This window comes from Lissotriton vulgaris, chromosome 8, assembly GCF_964263255.1.
Source record: "Lissotriton vulgaris chromosome 8, aLisVul1.2, whole genome shotgun sequence".
Lineage (NCBI taxonomy): Eukaryota > Metazoa > Chordata > Amphibia > Caudata > Salamandridae > Lissotriton > Lissotriton vulgaris.
In genome coordinates this window covers 1,551,560,866-1,551,583,904 of record NC_141696.1, presented here as the reverse complement: position 1 = coordinate 1,551,583,904, position 23,039 = coordinate 1,551,560,866, and the positions used below count along the sequence as shown (strand labels likewise).

The following is a 23,039-nucleotide window of genomic DNA, read 5'->3' as shown; positions in this document are numbered from 1 at the left end:
TAGGCCCATGGCTCCGCACGTTGCACCAAGACACGTATGCACGCACTAACATTTAGTATTGAACGGCCTCTGCCCGAGAGATCTTTTACTTCAGACACTACATCCTCCAAACATGAGATACCAGATATGTTATAGGTACAGATTGCCCTGACATTCCAGACACCAGTCTCCTCTACTAGTGCTAAAGTCAAAGCCCCCAGTTCTCCCCAGTTACACGTCATGCCAGCTGCGCGTGCATTCAGGTCATAGGTTTCTGCTGATCCTGCAACTTTCTCTATGCATCCACCCACATGTGACGTTTCTTGTGACGTTTCTCTGACATGTCCAGTGCACGCCCATGTGTACGCCTTCTTACACGCCTCCTGTTACGCACATGTGTTCTTATCTCTCTCTTTCACCTGTTACGCCTACTGTATTGGTTTCAATTGTACCATTTTACTATATATAATGTGTAATGCTAATAAAACGTTGAATGTCCCTTCCTGAACCTTAGAGGTGATGGAACATGATATCCAATCCTCGAGGATTTTCCATTAAAGCCCGTATGACTCAGATCCCACGGACTCTGCCTCTCATTTGAATGAGCTGTCTTTTATTAATAATTATATGGAAAAATGATTCGGTAAAATTAATTTACCATATTTCTTATATATTGTGTTTTGTTGAGGACATGGCTTTTTTTTCCTAACTTGCTCCCATCTCCTGTGCATAGTTTCTTCTGTCTTTTTTTTTTTCCTTATTTTTTTTTTTTGTTTAAGTGTGTGAGTTAAAACAAATATGATAAAGGAAAAACAGGAGTCACCCCTTCCTGTAGAAGCCTCCCTTTTTCTTCTTTGGGCTTTATTAATAGCCTACTTTGAGCTCCGTGTTTACCTAAAAAGTTTTTCTGAGAATGATCTGCTGTTTCCCTTCAGTAAGCAATTATTTCTGTATCTGTATCTGGTCACGTATTTGTTCTAGGAAGGTTTCAACTTCTTTTGGATCTCTGATATTATACATCATGTTCCTCCACATGATCCTGAGGGAGGCCGGGAACTTCATTTGGACATGTGGCATCAAGGGACTTTAATTCGGGCATCATCTGCCCCAGCTCCCTCTGTCTATCTTGCGTTACTTTCACGATGTCAGAGCGTATTCTTAAAGACCAGTCGTCTGTATTATATGACCCAGTTTTCAAAGCCTCACTTAGTATTCTCTCTTTAAGAGTATATGTTCTAAAGTTAATTAATATTTTCCTAGGATTTTTTCTCTCCTTATTTTTCCCAAACGGATCTCGATGTACCCGTTAAATGTCCTCTTCCAGCCCGAGAGTTTTAATCCAAGGAAAATATTCCTCCAGAAGTGTAATTATAAATTTCTTTATGTCTGTTCCTTCTCGCCCTTCTGGAACATTGAGAACTCCAAGGTTACATCTTCTGGACTGATTTTCCAGTGCTTCTAGCTTCTCATTGAGGCTTTTGTCTTTTGCCTTCAAGGTTCTAATTTCTTCTTGGTTCGACTCTACTTTTTTGCTTAAGGAGTCAACTGCTGCTTCCACTGCTGTTACTCTCTCCCCTAGGGCATTTAATTTGGTGTCCAGCAGCTCACATTTTTCTTGAATCTTATTTTGATTCCCTTCTGAGATTTCAAACCTTGACCTAATCTCATCTAGCATCTTTTGCAGAAAGTCATCTGTGGCACTTCGGGATTTATTCTGGGTTTTATTCGGACTTGTAGGTGGACTCTGAACTGGGCTATGAACAGGGCTATGGACGTAAGCATGGGCGGAAAATCCGTTTCGCTCGCGGATTTTGCGGATTTTCGGTAAATTCGCAATCCGCGAGATCCGCGAATCTCCCGCCAAATCCGCGAGCAGCGGATTTTATGGCTTGCTCGCACTGTTCGCGTGAGTTCGCGGCTTGCCAGTACAACTTCGCACCCCGCGAGTAAGTGCTAAATTGCAGAAATACGATCTTAGCAAAACTGAAACTACTTACCAGGTTCAAAAGTTCAGGCTCATCATTAGTAGCCATTTCCTGTAGTGCTTCCTGAGGGGCCCCTCCAGAGTTCAGTTGCCAGTTGCAACTATTATGTGACCCTGCTCTGAACCTCAGAATAGTTACACATATGCCACAAAGGTCCTGAATTACAGCTAAGGGAGACAAGCAGGAGCCAGGCTGGAAGTTAAAATCCATTAATCAGCCCCTAATTCATTATTGTCAGTTGGGGCAGGGCAGGTGTTGTAACTAATTTTGCAACAATGAAAGCACTTAGCAAGTGCAAAAGATCACTAATCAGGAAGCACTAAGGAAGCAGGTGCCAGCTAAAAAAATATTCTGTGACACATTAATCAGCCCCAAATTAATTCAGGTCACTTGAGGCAGGGAAGGTGTGCTTTGCTTTGCCGAAAATAATGTACACTGGACAACCAGAGGGTGTGGTGATGAAACAGAGGGTGGCATGGGTGGGCCAGAGGGTGGCATGAGTAGTCAGAGAGTGGCAGTGGTGACAGAGAGTGGCAGTGATGAAGAAGAGTGTCCCAAACAGGCTGGACACGTAGAAACAACAAGTTCGCAAAACTTGCGACCCGACAGGTAAGTTCGCAAATTGCGAAATTGTAAAAACCCTCGCGAACTGGCAGAAACACGCGCGAACACAAAAAAAAAAATCTGCAAATTCGCGGGAATTCGCGGATTTTGCGGATTGCGAGTTCGCAAATCCGCAAAATTCGCGAACGCGAGATTCACAAAATTCGCCCATGCTTATATGGACGGTACTTTAGACTGGGCTCTGACTAGGGCCGCAAGTCTGTTCTGCTATTACGTCTGCCGTGCCATCTTGAGAACTAGGGGTTAGAGATTTTTCCATTATTCGCATTGAGTTTACCAGCTTTCCCTGTTGACTTTGTTCTTGGTTTTTTTCCTGACTTTGGCCCCGCTCTTGTATCTTGAAATAGGACCTTAGGGATGGGGTGATCTTTATTTTTGATGGTCTAACCCCCTCACTTGTATCCAATTTCTCCCCTAGCTGCCCTTTTTTGTAGCTTGACTTTGCTTGTAGTTTTGAAGTCTTCTGGGAAATTCTTTTCGTAATACGTGGAATAACAGGCTGTTTGACAGCTGGGGGTTGGTTCGACTTAAGAAAATACCTGTTCCTTAAACAATAGGAGGATTGCCCCCTCACGTCTAGACTTGTGCCCACCCTTTTCTCTGCAGCAGGGGTTTCTACAGTTGCAGGTTTCCCCAACCGAGGAAGCTATGTTTAAAGTACCCTCATCTCCTTTTGATCCCTTTTTCCCCTCTTTCTGGGCATGCAACTGGTCAAAATAAAATACTTTCTTCTTATTAATATCCCCCTTAATTACAATGGGTTCAGCAGTTTTTTCTGCTTTTTCTGTGTTTTCCTCCCCCCCTCCACCTTTGCTCCGAATACCCTGCTTACCCGGCTCATGTGCTGGTTCTGATGGTAATAGAGCCCCTCCTCCGGTAGTTTCACTATCGGTTTCGCCTTCGACCGGAGAATTGAATCAGGATTCTCTTTGGAGTCTGTTACTAAACCGCGGGTCTCAAAGTTTGCTTTGCTAAACCTTTGGCCCGCCTGATACTCTGCTCTGCCCGCATTTGCTCCCGTGCAGTTTTGCGTTATGGCTCCTCCACCCTTCCCCGGAAGAAGACCGAGATCCTGACCACTGCCCTCCGGCAGGTCCTCTGGGCTGTGGACGCCGTCTCCCACCAGTCTATTTACAAAAAGGGGTGGTGAGGGACAGAGTCTCTGAATTAAGCAGAAAGCTCTCACCCAGTCAAAAGATCAGGGCTAGATCCAACACCGTTTTTTAGCTCACTGCACCATCCCAGTTTCAGAACCTGGCTGTATGCAAATTAGTCTGTTCCTGTCCCAGTGCATGATGGGAACAGGACAAACCAAACTACAGAAGCCAATTCTTACACTGGGAAGGAAACAAGCTCCCGGGGACCGGTTTCTGGCATTACAGCCGTCTTCGGCCCGGTTTGCTTGAATCCTGATGGTGCAATGAGCAAGGGTCTCACATCTGAGAATACCCTTCCACGCTTAGGGTGGACAAAAATATTTACAAAAAGGGGTGGTGAGGGACAGAGTCTCTGAATTCAGCAGAAAGCTCTCACCCAGTCAAAAGATCAGGGCTAGATCCAACACCGTTTTTTAGCTCACTGCACCATCCCAGTTTCAGAACCTGGCTGTATGCAAATTAGTCTGTTCCTGTCCCAGTGCATGATGGGAACAGGACAAACCAAACTACAGAAGCCAATTCTTACACTGGGAAGGAAACAAGCTCCCGGGGACCGGTTTCTGGCATTACAGCCGTATTCGGCCCGGTTTGCTTGAATCCTGATGGTGCAATGAGCAAGGGTCTCACATCTCAGAATACCCTTCCACGCTTAGGGTGGACAAAAATATTTACAAAAAGGGGTGGTGAGGGACAGAGTCTCTGAATTAAGCAGAAAGCTCTCACCCAGTCAAAAGATCAGGGCTAGATCCAACACCGTTTTTTAGCTCACTGCACCATCCCAGTTTCAGAACCTGGCTGTATGCAAATTAGTCTGTTCCTGTCCCAGTGCATGATGGGAACAGGACAAACCAAACTACAGAAGCCAATTCTTACACTGGGAAGGAAACAAGCTCCCGGGGACCGGTTTCTGGCATTACAGCCGTCTTCGGCCCGGTTTGCTTGAATCCTGATGGTGCAATGAGCAAGGGTCTCACATCTGAGAATACCCTTCCACGCTTAGGGTGGACAAAAATATTTACAAAAAGGGGTGGTGAGGGACAGAGTCTCTGAATTAAGCAGAAAGCTCTCACCCAGTCAAAAGATCAGGGCTAGATCCAACACCGTTTTTTAGCTCACTGCACCATCCCAGTTTCAGAACCTGGCTGTATGCAAATTAGTCTGTTCCTGTCCCAGTGCATGATGGGAACAGGACAAACCAAACTACAGAAGCCAATTCTTACACTGGGAAGGAAACAAGCTCCCGGGGACCGGTTTCTGGCATTACAGCCGTCTTCTGCCCGGTTTGCTTGAATCCTGATGGTGCAATGAGCAAGGGTCTCACATCTGAGAATACCCTTCCACGCTTAGGGTGGACAAAAATATTTACAAAAAGGGGTGGTGAGGGACAGAGTCTCTGAATTAAGCAGAAAGCTCTCACCCAGTCAAAAGATCAGGGCTAGATCCAACACCGTTTTTTAGCTCACTGCACCATCCCAGTTTCAGAACCTGGCTGTATGCAAATTAGTCTGTTCCTGTCCCAGTGCATGATGGGAACAGGACAAACCAAACTAAAGAAGCCAATTCTTACACTGGGAAGGAAACAAGCTCCCGGGTACCGGTTTCTGGCATTACAGCCGTCTTCGGCCCGGTTTGCTTGAATCCTGATGGTGCAATGAGCAAGGGTCTCACATCTGAGAATACCCTTCCACGCTTAGGGTGGACAAAAATATTTACAAAAAGGGGTGGTGAGGGACAGAGTCTCTGAATTAAGCAGAAAGCTCTCACCCAGTCAAAAGATCAGGGCTAGATCCAACACAATTTTTTAGCTCACTGCACCATCCCAGTTTCAGAACCTGGCTGTATGCAAATTAGTCTGTTCCTGTCCCAGTGCATGATGGGAACAGGACAAACCAAACTACAGAAGCCAATTCTTACACTGGGAAGGAAACAAGCTCCCGGGGACCGGTTTCTGGCATTACAGCCGTCTTCGGCCCGGTTTGCTTGAATCCTGATGGTGCAATGAGCAAGGGTCTCACATCTGAGAATACCCTTCCACGCTTAGGGTGGACAAAAATATTTACAAAAAGGGGTGGTGAGGGACAGAGTCTCTGAATTAAGCAGAAAGCTCTCACCCAGTCAAAAGATCAGGGCTAGATCCAACACCATTTTTTAGCTCACTGCACCATCCCAGTTTCAGAACCTGGCTGTATGCAAATTAGTCTGTTCCTGTCCCAGTGCATGATGGGAACAGGACAAACCAAACTACAGAAGCCAATTCTTACACTGGGAAGGAAACAAGCTCCCGGGGACCGGTTTCTGGCATTACAGCCGTCTTCGGCCCGGTTTTCTTGAATCCTGATGGTGCAATGAGCAAGGGTCTCACATCTGAGAATACCCTTCCACGCTTAGGGTGGACAAAAATATTTACAAAAAGGGGTGGTGAGGGACAGAGTCTCTGAATTAAGCAGAAAGCTCTCACCCAGTCAAAAGATCAGGGCTAGATCCAACACCATTTTTTAGCTCACTGCACCATCCCAGTTTCAGAACCTGGCTGTATGCAAATTAGTCTGTTCCTGTCCCAGTGCATGATGGGAACAGGACAAACCAAACTACAGAAGCCAATTCTTACACTGGGAAGGAAACAAGCTCCCGGGGACCGGTTTCTGGCATTACAGCCGTCTTCGGCCCGGTTTTCTTGAATCCTGATGGTGCAATGAGCAAGGGTCTCACATCTGAGAATACCCTTCCACGCTTAGGGTGGACAAAAATATTTACAAAAAGGGGTGGTGAGGGACAGAGTCTCTGAATTAAGCAGAAAGCTCTCACCCAGTCAAAAGATCAGGGCTAGATCCAACACCGTTTTTTAGCTCACTGCACCATCCCAGTTTCAGAACCTGGCTGTATGCAAATTAGTCTGTTCCTGTCCCAGTGCATGATGGGAACAGGACAAACCAAACTACAGAAGCCAATTCTTACACTGGGAAGGAAACAAGCTCCCGGGGACCAGTTTCTGGCATTACAGCCGTCTTCGGCCCGGTTTGCTTGAATCCTGATGGTGCAATGAGCAAGGGTCTCACATCTGAGAATACCCTTCCACGCTTAGGGTGGACAAAAATATTTACAAAAAGGGGTGGTGAGGGACAGAGTCTCTGAATTAAGCAGAAAGCTCTCACCCAGTCAAAAGATCAGGGCTAGATCCAACACCGTTTTTTAGCTCACTGCACCATCCCAGTTTCAGAACCTGGCTGTATGCAAATTAGTCTGTTCCTGTCCCAGTGCATGATGGGAACAGGACAAACCAAACTACAGAAGCCAATTCTTACACTGGGAAGGAAACAAGCTCCCGGGGACCGGTTTCTGGCATTACAGCCGTCTTCGGCCCGGTTTGCTTGAATCCTGATGGTGCAATGAGCAAGGGTCTCACATCTGAGAATACCCTTCCACGCTTAGGGTGGACAAAAATATTTACAAAAAGGGGTGGTGAGGGACAGAGTCTCTGAATTAAGCAGAAAGCTCTCACCCAGTCAAAAGATCAGGGCTAGATCCAACACCGTTTTTTAGCTCACTGCACCATCCCAGTTTCAGAACCTGGCTGTATGCAAATTAGTCTGTTCCTGTCCCAGTGCATGATGGGAACAGGACAAACCAAACTACAGAAGCCAATTCTTACACTGGGAAGGAAACAAGCTCCCGGGGACCGGTTTCTGGCATTACAGCCGTCTTCGGCCCGGTTTGCTTGAATCCTGATGGTGCAATGAGCAAGGGTCTCACATCTGAGAATACCCTTCCACGCTTAGGGTGGACAAAAATATTTACAAAAAGGGGTGGTGAGGGACAGAGTCTCTGAATTAAGCAGAAAGCTCTCACCCAGTCAAAAGATCAGGGCTAGATCCAACACCGTTTTTTAGCTAACTGCACCATCCCAGTTTCAGAACCTGGCTGTATGCAAATTAGTCTGTTCCTGTCCCAGTGCATGATGGGAACAGGACAAACCAAACTACAGAAGCCAATTCTTACACTGGGAAGGAAACAAGCTCCCGGGGACCGGTTTCTGGCATTACAGCCGTCTTCGGCCCGGTTTGCTTGAATCCTGATGGTGCAATGAGCAAGGGTCTCACATCTGAGAATACCCTTCCACGCTTAGGGTGGACAAAAATGTTTACAAAAAGGGGTGGTGAGGGACAGAGTCTCTGAATTAAGCAGAAAGCTCTCACCCAGTCAAAAGATCAGGGCTAGATCCAACACCGTTTTTTAGCTCACTGCACCATCCCAGTTTCAGAACCTGGCTGTATGCAAATTAGTCTGTTCCTGTCCCAGTGCATGATGGGAACAGGACAAACCAAACTACAGAAGCCAATTCTTACACTGGGAAGGAAACAAGCTCCCGGGGACCGGTTTCTGGCATTACAGCCGTCTTCGGCCCGGTTTGCTTGAATCCTGATGGTGCAATGAGCAAGGGTCTCACATCTGAGAATACCCTTCCACGCTTAGGGTGGACAAAAATATTTACAAAAAGGGGTGGTGAGGGACAGAGTCTCTGAATTAAGCAGAAAGCTCTCACCCAGTCAAAAGATCAGGGCTAGATCCAACACCGTTTTTTAGCTCACTGCACCATCCCAGTTTCAGAACCTGGCTGTATGCAAATTAGTCTGTTCCTGTCCCAGTGCATGATGGGAACAGGACAAACCAAACTACAGAAGCCAATTCTTACACTGGGAAGGAAACAAGCTCCCGGGGACCGGTTTCTGGCATTACAGCCGTCTTCGGCCCGGTTTGCTTGAATCCTGATGGTGCAATGAGCAAGGGTCTCACATCTGAGAATACCCTTCCACGCTTAGGGTGGACAAAAATATTTACAAAAAGGGGTGGTGAGGGACAGAGTCTCTGAATTAAGCAGAAAGCTCTCACCCAGTCAAAAGATCAGGGCTAGATCCAACACCGTTTTTTAGCTCACTGCACCATCCCAGTTTCAGAACCTAGCTGTATGCAAATTAGTCTGTTCCTGTCCCAGTGCATGATGGGAACAGGACAAACCAAACTACAGAAGCCAATTCTTACACTGGGAAGGAAACAAGCTCCCGGGGACCGGTTTCTGGCATTACAGCCGTCTTCGGCCCGGTTTGCTTGAATCCTGATGGTGCAATGAGCAAGGGTCTCACATCTGAGAATACCCTTCCACGCTTAGGGTGGACAAAAATATTTACAAAAAGGGGTGGTGAGGGACAGAGTCTCTGAATTAAGCAGAAAGCTCTCACCCAGTCAAAAGATCAGGGCTAGATCCAACACCGTTTTTTAGCTCACTGCACCATCCCAGTTTCAGAACCTGGCTGTATGCAAATTAGTCTGTTCCTGTCCCAGTGCATGATGGGAACAGGACAAACCAAACTACAGAAGCCAATTCTTACACTGGGAAGGAAACAAGCTCCCGGGGACCGGTTTCTGGCATTACAGCAGTCTTCGGCCCGGTTTGCTTGAATCCTGATGGTGCAATGAGCAAGGGTCTCACATCTGAGAATACCCTTCCACGCTTAGGGTGGACAAAAATATTTACAAAAAGGGGTGGTGAGGGACAGAGTCTCTGAATTAAGCAGAAAGCTCTCACCCAGTCAAAAGATCAGGGCTAGATCCAACACCGTTTTTTAGCTCACTGCACCATCCCAGTTTCAGAACCTGGCTGTATGCAAATTAGTCTGTTCCTGTCCCAGTGCATGATGGGAACAGGACAAACCAAACTACAGAAGCCAATTCTTACACTGGGAAGGAAACAAGCTCCCGGGGACCGGTTTCTGGCATTACAGCCGTCTTCGGCCCGGTTTGCTTGAATCCTGATGGTGCAATGAGCAAGGGTCTCACATCTGAGAATACCCTTCCACGCTTAGGGTGGACAAAAATATTTACAAAAAGGGGTGGTGAGGGACAGAGTCTCTGAATTAAGCAGAAAGCTCTCACCCAGTCAAAAGATCAGGGCTAGATCCAACACCGTTTTTTAGCTCACTGCACCATCCCAGTTTCAGAACCTGGCTGTATGCAAATTAGTCTGTTCCTGTCCCAGTGCATGATGGGAACAGGACAAACCAAACTACAGAAGCCAATTCTTACACTGGGAAGGAAACAAGCTCCCGGGGACCGGTTTCTGGCATTACAGCCGTCTTCGGCCCGGTTTGCTTGAATCCTGATGGTGCAATGAGCAAGGGTCTCACATCTGAGAATACCCTTCCACGCTTAGGGTGGACAAAAATATTTACAAAAAGGGGTGGTGAGGGACAGAGTCTCTGAATTAAGCAGAAAGCTCTCACCCAGTCAAAAGATCAGGGCTAGATCCAACACCGTTTTTTAGCTCACTGCACCATCCCAGTTTCAGAACCTGGCTGTATGCAAATTAGTCTGTTCCTGTCCCAGTGCATGATGGGAACAGGACAAACCAAACTACAGAAGCCAATTCTTACACTGGGGAGGAAACAAGCTCCCGGGGACCGGTTTCTGGCATTACAGCCGTCTTCGGCCCGGTTTGCTTGAATCCTGATGGTGCAATGAGCAAGGGTCTCACATCTGAGAATACCCTTCCACGCTTAGGGTGGACAAAAATATTTACAAAAAGGGGTGGTGAGGGACAGAGTCTCTGAATTAAGCAGAAAGCTCTCACCCAGTCAAAAGATCAGGGCTAGATCCAACACCGTTTTTTAGCTCACTGCACCATCCCAGTTTCAGAACCTGGCTGTATGCAAATTAGTCTGTTCCTGTCCCAGTGCATGATGGGAACAGGACAAACCAAACTACAGAAGCCAATTCTTACACTGGGAAGGAAACAAGCTCCCGGGGACCGGTTTCTGGCATTACAGCCGTCTTCGGCCCGGTTTGCTTGAATCCTGATGGTGCAATGAGCAAGGGTCTCACATCTGAGAATACCCTTCCACGCTTAGGGTGGACAAAAATATTTACAAAAAGGGGTGGTGAGGGACAGAGTCTCTGAATTAAGCAGAAAGCTCTCACCCAGTCAAAAGATCAGGGCTAGATCCAACACCGTTTTTTAGCTCACTGCACCATCCCAGTTTCAGAACCTGGCTGTATGCAAATTAGTCTGTTCCTGTCCCAGTGCATGATGGGAACAGGACAAACCAAACTACAGAAGCCAATTCTTACACTGGGAAGGAAACAAGCTCCCGGGGACCGGTTTCTGGCATTACAGCCGTCTTCGGCCCGGTTTGCTTGAATCCTGATGGTGCAATGAGCAAGGGTCTCACATCTGAGAATACCCTTCCACGCTTAGGGTGGACAAAAATATTTACAAAAAGGGGTGGTGAGGGACAGAGTCTCTGAATTAAGCAGAAAGCTCTCACCCAGTCAAAAGATCAGGGCTAGATCCAACACCGTTTTTTAGCTCACTGCACCATCCCAGTTTCAGAACCTGGCTGTATGCAAATTAGTCTGTTCCTGTCCCAGTGCATGATGGGAACAGGACAAACCAAACTACAGAAGCCAATTCTTACACTGGGAAGGAAACAAGCTCCCGGGGACCGGTTTCTGGCATTACAGCCGTCTTCGGCCCGGTTTGCTTGAATCCTGATGGTGCAATGAGCAAGGGTCTCACATCTGAGAATACCCTTCCACGCTTAGGGTGGACAAAAATATTTACAAAAAGGGGTGGTGAGGGACAGAGTCTCTGAATTAAGCAGAAAGCTCTCACCCAGTCAAAAGATCAGGGCTAGATCCAACACCGTTTTTTAGCTCACTGCACCATCCCAGTTTCAGAACCTGGCTGTATGCAAGTTAGTCTGTTCCTGTCCCAGTGCATGATGGGAACAGGACAAACCAAACTACAGAAGCCAATTCTTACACTGGGATGGGGCAGTGAGATAAATAACGGTGATGGATCAAGCCCTGATCTTTGGACTGGGTAAGAGTGGTCTGCTTAATTCAGACACTCTGTTCATCACCACCCCCTTTTCTAAATCGTTTTTGGCCACTATAGGTGTGGCAGGGTATACTCAGACATGAGTCCCTTTCTCACTGCTCCGTCAGGATTCAAGCAAGCCGGGCCGAAGACGGCTGAAATGCCAGAAACCGGTCCCCGGTAGCTTCTCTCCTTTCTGGTAAAGAATTGGCTTGGTAGTTTAGTCTGCCCTGTTCCCATGATGCACTGGGCCAGGGACAGACTGATTTGCATATAGCCAGGTTCTGAGCTGGGATGGGGCAGTGAGATAAATAACGGTGATGGATCAAGCCCTGATCTTTGGACTGGGTAAGAGTGGTCTGCTTAATTCAGACACTCTGTTCATCACCACCCCCTTTTCTAAATCGTCTCCCACCAGTCGGCGTAAGCCTGGAGCACGGAGCTGCGGAGAATTGAGCTCCGTAGTGCAGATTGCCGATAACTTTCGCCTGACAGCTCCACCCCAGCCGGTATGTAGATGGTGTCGATAGTGGTATTTACCATTCCCAACTGTTTTGTACGCTCTTTTGAGACGCGGGATGTGGGCAACGTCCGGAAGGGGGGCGGAGAAAGAAAAAATTGAACTTGTGTTCACATCCGCCGAAATACTGCTCTGTATCGGTTAAGTATAATTAAATTTTGAAGGAGGGGTTAACAAAGACTTTCCCCCTCCCCCAGGCACCTCGTACTACTCAGTTTTTACCACGAGCACTCCTCCAATAAACAGCAGCATCACCTCGTCCCTCTTAAAGCATTTTTCAGCGAATTTTCAATCCAAGCAACAAGGAGCTCCCGACCGGACTCACTGACCGGCTGCCGTCTTCTGTAGCATTTTCTAATGTTTTGCTTCTAACTTCGGCGGACTACCATGGGGCTGAAGCTTGATTCATCCGGTGTTTAATCGATTTTTCTGGGGCCAGAGATCTGATTGCCAACCTGAACCAGCGGTCAACACTTTCTGCGGCCTTATTATCTTGGTCTAGTGGAGGGCATCGTAGTCCTCAGGAAGTAGGTGTTTGAAGAAAATAGCACTAGGATCAGTCCAAGTTAGCAACAGTATTTTTTCCATGACGATGTTGGATTTGTTGTAAAAATCCCGTCCAACATGTGCAAGGCATTGTGAGTCAATCCAAAAATTACTTACAGCTTAATCAGATAGACTAATGATTCACCTCATGGGACAGCAACTTCACTAGATTGACTGGGGACAGCTGTTCATGGATATGGTGAAGGCAATCCATGCCTATGGCCACATTACTGATCCCTGCAGGAATACAATACCTGGACTCATTGTACTGCAACAATCAGTGGTGTTAGAGAAGAGTTGTTACATTGGGGAAGTGAAAAAAAAGCAATTTTTTTATTTTTTATTTTCGTATTTAATTTAATTTATAAAGTGCCCGAATCACCCCATCAGGGTATCTCCGCGCTAAGACTGCCATAATCTATCAAGGAAAAACAAATCAGAACAGTATAGTTTTCAACAGCTTTCTAAACACCAGGTAGTCAGTACATTGACGTAGATGGATGGGGAGTTGATTTCAGTAGAGTGGGGCTAGGTGGTAGAAGGTTTTGCCACCCAAACGCTTTTTTTTAAGAGCGGGATATGGAGAAGTGCTTTAAACCCAGAACGGAGGTGCCTGGAAGGCAAGTAGCTGACAAATTTGTCGTTTAGGTAACTGAGACCCAAGTTGTTTATGGATTTGTAAGCAATGCAGCAGATCTTAAATTTGATCCTCTTCTTCACCAGTAACCAGTTCAGTTTTTGAAGAAGGGGAACAGACGCTGTTCGGTGGGGAAGGGGAGAGGGGGGCATTGGCTACCAGGTGGGCTGCAGTGTTCCGGACTACCTGCAGATTGTTTAAGGAGCTTTCATTAGCTGAAATCAGCAAAGAGTTGCAGTATTCCAGATGACTTAATATTAAAGCCTGAATCGAGGTTTTCCATGTGGAAAGTGGCAAGATAGGGAAGACTCTTCTGAGACGACTAAGGTTGTGTAAACATGCTACAGCGGTAGAGGTGATGTGCTCTCCAGCATTAGTTTGTGGTCTTGTACAGAGCTTTGTCTCCATCCATTCTGCATTTCTGAGTGGTGCGGCATAGTGTTCTCGTGGGGCACTTCCCAAGATCAGGGCTTTTACGGCAAGAATGTGGAAGCTTTCTGTGTCCTGTTCACCTTTATGCTGTGAATTCCTGGACACACATAGCAGTTTGTTTGCACTCGGGGTAAGCAGTCCAGATGAAAGACATGCTTTGATCTCTGAAAGAAAAGGAAAGCTGGAGATGAGCTCTGAAGGTTAATGGACATGGAATAAAGATTTTGTCTGACCTACACGCCATAAGGTCAACTGCCTCTAAGATAGCCTTGTTGTTTTTAACTTGCTTGTGACATCTTGTGCAGGCACATATCTCAACTCACTCTCATTTGGAACCTGCTACCCTCTGTTTCGACTTAGTTCCACTTTCCAAACAAGTGAAATACTTCCCATAGATTTCAGAGGGATCCCCCACCCTGAAAATATACCCCATACTCCAAAAAACAAAAAAAAATGGTTGTGTAAATAAGTTTAGAGATTTATCCTCCAGGACCTCTCAAACCCACCCTCCTAGGGGGTAAAAGGTGCTATCACTGCCTTAAGCTTCGGTACTCACAACTCTCGGCCTTTTACAGGTGACGTCCTAGGGGTCCTCACACTCACCCAGGTGCTAGCCTCTCTTCTTCACCCATCTTGTTGCTTTCTGTTACATACTGTCACAGTGTTTCTGAAGCTCTGGCACTGACTATGGTGCTTGGGCCAGGCCTGTTGGGTGAGATTATAGTTCACAGAGTCCCACCCAACATAGGATCACAAGGGTTAGCAGCTGCTACCCCTAGCCTTGTTTGTCACCTTCGCCAGCCTGGCCTGTATTTTCATACCAACACAGCTATAAAAGTATCATTAAAATCTAGTACTTTTTAATATAAATGTAATGTAACAAATATAAACCTCTCTAAAGAATTCCAATGCAGGTCAGTCTTCAAATACTTTAAAAAGAAACAAGGGCAAAACTGCTTGTGGTAACGCTCTTGCGTTAGCGCACTAGTGTTCCGCTAGGCGGAACAGGAAACACAGGAAACGGAAACGGAAGGCGGCCATCTTTGGTCATTGGCGCCGACCGTTTCAAGGCTATCAGTTGTGCATCCCCGGCGCTCCGTCCATTAATAAAGACTTCTACTACAATCACCAGTTGCAGTCATCTTTTAATGATATTACAATGGCGACGAGGCTTCCGTTTTAACACAGAACCCCTGGACATATTGCAGAAGAGCAATAGAGGTCGAGGAATCGAGCGTGCTAGCAACAGAGGCTGACCACACCAGGACGGAGCGTGGCAGAGGGCTACACCTGGCAACTCAAGGAGCGCACCCCAGCCTGAGGTATACTGGAGGTTCAGGCAGTGGAGGTAGGCCCGCGAGCGCCCAGGGCACCGAGCACCACAGCAGCTTGAGCGAGCGAGCATAGCGACAGTGCCCGAGCGAACAGGGGGCGACCCGAAGAGCAGTGGGAGCATCACCCCAAGGAGAATAAGACCAGCCAGGCAAGCTGGCGGAACAGAGAGGTGGCAGAGGGGAGTCATCCACCGCTCGCTCTGAAGAGATAACAGACGCCCATGCGGTAGGAGGGGCAGAAGCGCAGACACTACCCACCCCTTCCCAAGCTCAGCTAGGAGAAGATAGCAATAGTGACCCTGGAGAGGAGGACCCAACCAAGCATAACACCCCAGGCAGCCCCCAAGGGAAGACAGTCTCTGTCCAACCATCCAGGAACAGAGCGAGAAGAATGGCGGTGCACTCGTCATCCCTCACGCAACTAGTACCGTTCCTAACCAATCCAGGGGAACCGGAGAGGCTTTGGGAGGACTGGAAGAGGTATTTCCTTAACTACCTCGACGCGCTAGAGGAAGAGGCAGGCGCCCCATACTCCAGCAAAAGAAGAAAAAAAATCCTGCTACACAACCTAGGCCCGGAAGGGATCAGAATCTACGACACCATCGTGAAGGTGGAAAGAGATGCCGGAGACACTGATGTCTTCAGCCACGCCATAGCCGACCTAGATGCGCACTTCCGGCCTGTGGTGTGTGTCGCGATAGACCGGTACAACTTTTTCCAAAGGAAGCAAAAGAGCAGTGAGACGGTAGATGAATATGTAGTTGCCCTGCAAAAACTTGCCATCTCATGCAAATTCGGCGCACTACACGACGATCTAATCCGAGACCAGATCATCATGTACACGTCGAGCGCCCATGTCCAGATAAAATTATGGGTGAACGGAGATGCCCCGCTCAAAGAAATCTGGGCCATGGTCAAGAAAGCTGAACTGTCAAAACGCTGCGCCCAAGCAGCAAAGAAAGAAACAGGAGGTACGCAGTCGGTGTGCCAGATATCGACACGACAAAGAGGGGACCGCCCTAAGCAAAAGGAGCCGCCGAAACATCCAGATGGCAGGAAGCAGAAGTCCACCAATCCCAAAGACCAGAGAGGGAATAAGGGAGGACGTCTGAGCTGCTACCGATGTGGGAGCGTCAACCATCTGGGGAATGACAAGGCATGCCCGGCGTTCCGGGCAAAGTGCTCGTATTGCGGAATATTTGGTCATTACGAGAAAGTGTGTCGCCGGAAACCGAAAGGAACTACAGTGAAGTTCGTTGACAGAGAGCAGCAAGACGACACCAACGAGTCTGAAGAAACGGATGACCAAGAGGAAATCCTGTACATAGATGTCCAGGTATTGGAGATGGACGACTCAAGAAATGACAAACCCCGATTAGACATGCACATCGGAGGGATACCGTTGGAGATGATAGTGGACAGCGGAGCTCCCATCTCAATAATTCAGAGGAAGGTATGGGAAGACAAATTTGTGTCCACACATGGAGAAAGACTATGTCCCATGGACTTGTGTCCAGTCACATACACCGGGCAAAAGATCCCAATGTTGGGGTACTGTCCTTTGACGTTCGAGTTCAGGGACCGCCAAGCCGTGTGCAAACTGTACATAGCAGAGAAAGGCCCATCGGTGCTGAGCTGGAGAGACCAGGATGCCTTGGGGATCCAGTTGAATCCAGGAGGAATCGAGAAAATCCTGCTAATGGACATGGAGAAGAGAGACGACGTGGAGTCTTGGAAGAGGGCGTACCCAAGAGTATTTAATGGACAAATCGGGGAGCTGGCGAGATACAAGCACCTAATCAAGCTGAAGGAAGGAGCAACGCCAGTGGTGCACAAAGTGAGGAACATCCCGTTCAGGAACAGAGAAGCAGTACAACAAGAGCTAGACAGACTCGAGAAAGAAGGGGTGATAAGAGCCATAGAAAGTGCAGAGTGGCTTTCTCCCTTGGTGGTAGCTCAAAAACCCAACGGCAAAGTCAGACTATGCGTGGACCTGAGGGAATTGAACAAAAATATACTCGTCGACAAATTCCCCCTGCCACGCATAAACGAGATGTTGTCGAAGACCAAGAACATCAAATGGTTTTCAACGGTGGATCTGTCGTCGGCCTACCATCAGGTCAAGCTACACCCCTCCTGTACACACCTCACCTCCTTCATCACACCATTTGGGTGTTATGAATTCTTAAGGATGCCGTTTGGTTTAGCTTCAGCAGCCGCAGTCTTCCAAAAGATGATGCACAAATTGCTGAAAGGAGTCCTCGACGTTCAATTCTTTCAAGATGATATCCTTGTCATGGGGAAGTCCATGCACGACCACAATGAGAAGCTCCACAAAGTGTTCAAGATTCTACAGGACAACGGACTGACAGCCGAATGGTCGAAATGCAGATTGGGAGTGAAATCAGTCACCTATCTAGGCCACGAAATAAGTGCAGACGGGATCAGGCCCAAAACCGCCAACATGAAGGCCATTCAAGATGCGCCCACCCCGTGCAAGAAGGAGGACGTTCGGTCATTCTTAGGAATGGCCGAATACTACAGCAAGTTTGTGCCACAATTCGCTTCCAAGACGCACCACCTTCGACAGCTGCTCAAAGAGAAGAATAGATTCCAGTGGGGTCAGGCAGAACATGAAGAGTTCGAAACGCTAAAGAAAGAGATGAGTGCTACCATCCCACTCCAGGGATTCGATCCCCAAGCAGAGTCAATCCTCACGACGGACGCAAGTGACCGAGGACTGGGGGCAGTCCTAATGCAGAAAACTGAAAAGGGAGAGATGCACACTGGCAGCTTCGCATCCAGATCCTTAGCCCCCAACGAAGAAAAGTTCAGCGTGGTGGAAAAGGAGATGCTAGCAGTAGTGTGGGCCATGGAGAGATTTCGTCAGTACCTGTGGGGAGCGAGATTCTTAGTAAGAACTGATCACAAGCCCTTAGTCCGAGTTTTGACATCAAGTGGTCATGCGCATGCCACGCCTAGGATTGCAAAAATGACTCTGCGCCTGTTAGACTTTATGTACGACGTGGAACACATCCCCGGACCACAAAACAAAGTAGCGGACTTTTTGAGCAGGGCAGCGGCCATGGAAGCTGGGATTGACCAAGAGGACCAAGAATGGGAAGGCTATGTGGTCGCCACTATCGAAGAAGCAGAAAAAGCAATAAGTAAGCAAGAGTGGGAGGAGGCGTACAAAGAAGATACTGATTTGGGAGCCATCAGAGGATATGTTGTCCACGGATGGCCGGAGAAAAGACATCTAAGAGAAGAGCTCCGAAGGTACTGGGAAGTCAGAGAGGAACTATCGCTGGCCGAGGACTCCATCTTCATGATGAGAGGTGACAAGGTGATACCCCCTAAGGGCGTACTGGAACATCTGATGTCCTTACTACACGAAGGACACCAGGGCATCACCAAGACCAAAGCCCTGGCCAGGCAAGCTTACTGGTGGCCGGCCATCGATACACAGGTTGAAAGGCACGTGAGACAGTGCGAATCTTGTGCCAAAGCAGACAAATCTCAAAATCTAATCAGACCACCCCTTGGAAAATTCCCCATACCAGATGGACCGTGGGAAATGCTATCAGTGGACATTTTAGGACCAGCCCTAAACAAAGCAGGTACTCAGAAATATGTAGTAGCTTTGGTGGACAAATTCTCCAAATGGCCGGAAATTGAAGTAAGAGAAAACATGGACACGGAGGCGGTGGTGAACTTCCTACAGTCCACATTCCTAAGAGAAGGTATTCCGAAGATCATCATTAGTGATAATGGTCCTCAGTTCACTTCGACAAAATGGACAACCTTCACCGAAAGGAATGGGATAGAAGTGAAGCACCCACCCATCTACCATCCCGCGGGAAATGGCCAAGTGGAGCGGTTTAACCGCGTGATCATGGGAACCATCCAAGCCGCCATCAACAACGGATTAGATTGGGAGAAGGAGCTGGAAAAAATGGTCTGGGCATACCGGATTACGCCGGGAAGCTCCGGGTACAGCCCTTTCAAGGTTTTGAGGGGGAGAGAAGCGTTCACCAAGGACAATCAGGCGTGGAGGAAGTTGGTGATACAGAGCAGATGGTCTCCAGCAGTGGTAAAAAGGAATCTGGAAAGAGCACAGGAGATCTATACGACGCACTTCAATAAGAACCACAAAGGGAAGAGAGCAGAGTTAGAGAAAGGGGACTGGGTAAGAGTCAAACTAGCAGTCCACAAGAAGAAGGGTGAGAGCAAGTTCTCGCCACCATTACAAGTTTTGGAACCGTACGACTGATCGGCTTTGCTGAGCGACGGAAAGGTATGGTCGCAGGACAGGATGGCAAAGTGCAGCAGGATAATCAAGGAGGAATGTGAAGGGGAAGATGGTCCAGAGTACGTCGAAGAAGATGGAGGAGAAGAAAGTAGCAGAGAAAGTAATGTGAACGTAGAAGAAGGACAGCAGGAAGTAACCGAGGATAACAATGGCGCAGGAAGGCAAGAAGGACAGTGGAGCGAACGGAAGGGAGAGAGGAATAAGGATATGACGGACAAGAGTGGTAATCAAGGTGAAGAAGGCATGGAACAAGAGTGCAGAGAGGGAGCGATGAAGGTGAGAACCAGAGTGGGAAGAGAAGTGAAGACACCTGAGAGGTTTAAGGACTTTAACATGGACTGGAAGTAAGAACTTTTATTGTTGATCCAATTTGTAGCAAAGGGGGGAGATATGTGGTAACGCTCTTGCGTTAGCGCACTAGTGTTCCGCTAGGCGGAACAGGAAACACAGGAAACGGAAACGGAAGGCGGCCATCTTTGGTCATTGGCGCCGACCGTTTCAAGGCTATCAGTTGTGCATCCCCGGCGCTCCGTCCATTAATAAAGAATTCTACTACAATCACCAGTTGCAGTCATCTTTTAATGATATTACACTGCTGCGTTTAAGGTTCTTTCAGGGCTATTTATATAAACTGTAGCATTTCCAGAACCACACAACGCCCCCAATTAGTGGACAGGATGTGGTATAAGGACTGTAGCTCACAATTTTGAAGCTGGGGAACCAAGTTCGAGGCTCACTGGGAGTCTCAATAGCCTGTATTTCTGGGCAATAATCTCTTCGTGAGTAAAAATGAATGTGTCCGTCTGCAATGCAGGTGGTGCGCATGTAAAGCGCTCCGATACCTTTGTGCCCAATTGGCGCTATAGAAAACTCAACAGAAATGGCCCAGTGAGAGCCCGCCCCCTGCTGGAGCTGTCAGTACAGATGAAACTATGCCCTGGATGGATCACTCTGTCTGAGCATGCGCGGAACACCAGTTTTTGTGAGCATGCGCGGAATGCAGTGTTTTTATCTCTGAGCATGCGCAGTCATAAGTATGCCTTTTCCGCGCCTGCGCACTGGCCCCGTCTCCATCCTGCTCTGCCGTCGGTGCTGTTCCTCCTCCTTCCTCGGAGCCGGTCTCAGGCCTCAGTTCACGCGGAAAAAATGAAGAAGAAAAGACCGGAGGAATGAGGGGCGGGAAACCACAACAAGTGAGTGATGGTGTGTGCAGAGAAATAGCAGAGTCAAGAGCAGAGGAGACCAGGGCGAGCCAGAGCTGATTCAAGGCCGACCCTGAGCTGATTCAAGGCCGACCCTGAGCTGGGGCTGATCCTGGAAAGGCCAAGAGTTCAATTCAGCATCTATTTGCTCTAATGTTTGTTAAAGAGCAGGTTGGGATACTTTTTGAAGCAATTACATTTTGTATTCACCGTTTTACGAATTTGTTTGAAGGGGTCGGGGGGGGGGGGGGGGGGGAGAGACTGATTTTACAAATGTTCAAGTTTTTTACGTGCTTTGAAATATTACAACTGGTCATCCTGGTTGAAGTGGCCAGGTGCCAATCCTGTACACAATCCCGCGTACAGGAGCACAATTCGCCAGGGAATATGAAAATGTTCTCAGTGTCGTTTGTTTACTGAGTTATATTTTAGATACATTAAGCCCAACCCAGTAAACAAAAGAGACATTTTATTGATTAGTTAACCTTCTGAGAGTAACATCTCTATTCAGCTAGCAGCCAAGGGAAACCCCTCTCTTTAACTCCAGGTACCAAATGCCTTGGTGTAACGTTAATCATTTAAGTGCTTGGCTTTAGTTTTGTAATTCACTGTTTTCAGTTGTGTTCGCGCATTTGGTTTAAGTCTACTGTACCAGAGCTGCAAATCCATGATTGCACTTTTGTGCTGACTGAAGGCTTTGGCCAGGAAACTATGGTGTACCAGTGACAAGGACTCCTCTGGAAACCCATTAATAGCTGCCACAGATAGAACAGCTTTGTATCTGGATGTGATTCTTCCTAAACATATTTCTGTTGATGCCTAGAATGAGTATCAAGAGAGAATGAGTGAAAGGTCGGAGAACATGGACTTTAGGTGGGGAGATATGACTGTTATGTTACTCATTGCATGCATGGCATTGCAGTTTTTATTGATTACAAGGCACTAGATAACTCGTTTGAGACAGCAATGACTGGCTTATGAAAAAACACTGCAAATAAATTGCCCTCTTTGGTGTCCCCGGACATGTCTATTGATGCATTGGCAATTTCTGGTTTAACAGCTTTGAATCCCAAATGACTGCATATCTTTTGAATGTTTCAAATGGTGACATAAATGAATATGTTTGAAAAATATTTCCTGTTCAACTGATCATAAGGTTCTCTGCCGTCATATATGCCTCTGAAAATGGTCTGCACTTGCAGTGTCACTGACTGATCCTTTGGGTCACGAGCAACCTCTGGACTGCTATATATATCATGCGCTCTCCAATGGCAGCCCCCAACAATACAACATTCTTTTAAAGTACTTGTTATTGATTGGGTATTATTACCAGTGTTGCTTCTTGGCTGGTGATTATCCACCCACTTGCTTGTAGGTGAATAATATTCCTCGATATTTGATTAAAAGCACCTCTAAGATCATTGGCTATTGCCTTGGGTCTTACTTTGTAAGAGACAATGCCAAGTACAATTTTGCATGAAATATCTGGACCATGTATGGACCATCAGATGTCTGTCATTCTGGGAAGGTGCTATTTCAAATAGCGTAATCGTTTAGGTAGTATTTCGAAGGACCAGCTCAAGGCCTGACATAAGTTTCTTACTCTCAGGGTACTTGGGCCCCAGCCCAGTTCATTGCAGAGCTCGAGGAAACCGTACATGTTCGTGACAGCAAGCCAGGCACAGCTTACTGAGCATGCGTGAGCGTGCGCAGATTAGAGACCCTGCAGGAAAACGTCCTTTGTGAAAAGAGACACCAGTAACACTGTAGCATGCCAGAGATCATACATTGTGAAAGGGATATCAGTAACACTGTAGCATTCAGAGCTGCCAAAGATCACACATCGTCAAAGGAAGAGCAGTCGCTCTGTATCTTTCAGGGCAGCCAGAGATCATACATCGTGAGAAGAGCAAGCAGTAACACTATGACATTTGGAGCTGCCAGAGATCACACATTGTGAAAGGGACATCACTACACAGTAACAGTCTGAGCTGCCAGTGATCACGGATCGTTAAAGGAAGAGTAGTAACGCTGTAACGTTCTGAGCCCACCAGAGATCACACATCATGAAAACGGGTGAGCAGTAACACTGTAACATTGATAGTTGCCATAGATCACACATTGTGAATGGTAGAGCAGTAACACTGTGACATTCTGAGCTGCCAGAGATCACACTTATGAAACGGATATCTCTACAAAGGACCTCTGGTTAAATCAGGAAAGGTTCCAGAGGACCATTTTAATCTCCAAATAAATCCCTCTTTCTTAGTTAAGTGCTTCGGTAACAAACCGCGTCGAGCCCACCCACTCACACGAGGGGCAGTGGGTGAGAGTTTGATGATGAAGTATGCCATAGGTGGTACCAGCCCATTCCTTACGATTGGGTGGCTTTGGCAAGCTTTTCTCTTTATATTCTGACACTTTTCTTATTTTTATTAAAA

At 47.3% G+C, this 23,039-nt stretch overlaps 1 protein-coding gene across 1 annotated transcript in view; it reads left to right on the top strand.

The window, feature by feature from the left end:
* The first annotated feature begins 20,485 nt into the window (after positions 1-20,485).
* The window catches only part of LOC147700363 (uncharacterized), a 54,158-nt gene continuing 51,604 nt past the window's right edge, over positions 20,486-23,039 (top strand). The window contains exon 1 of the mRNA XM_086935730.1: positions 20,486-20,589. The gene's annotated coding sequence lies outside the window, so the exon portion shown is untranslated. The remainder of the gene's footprint in view (positions 20,590-23,039) is intronic.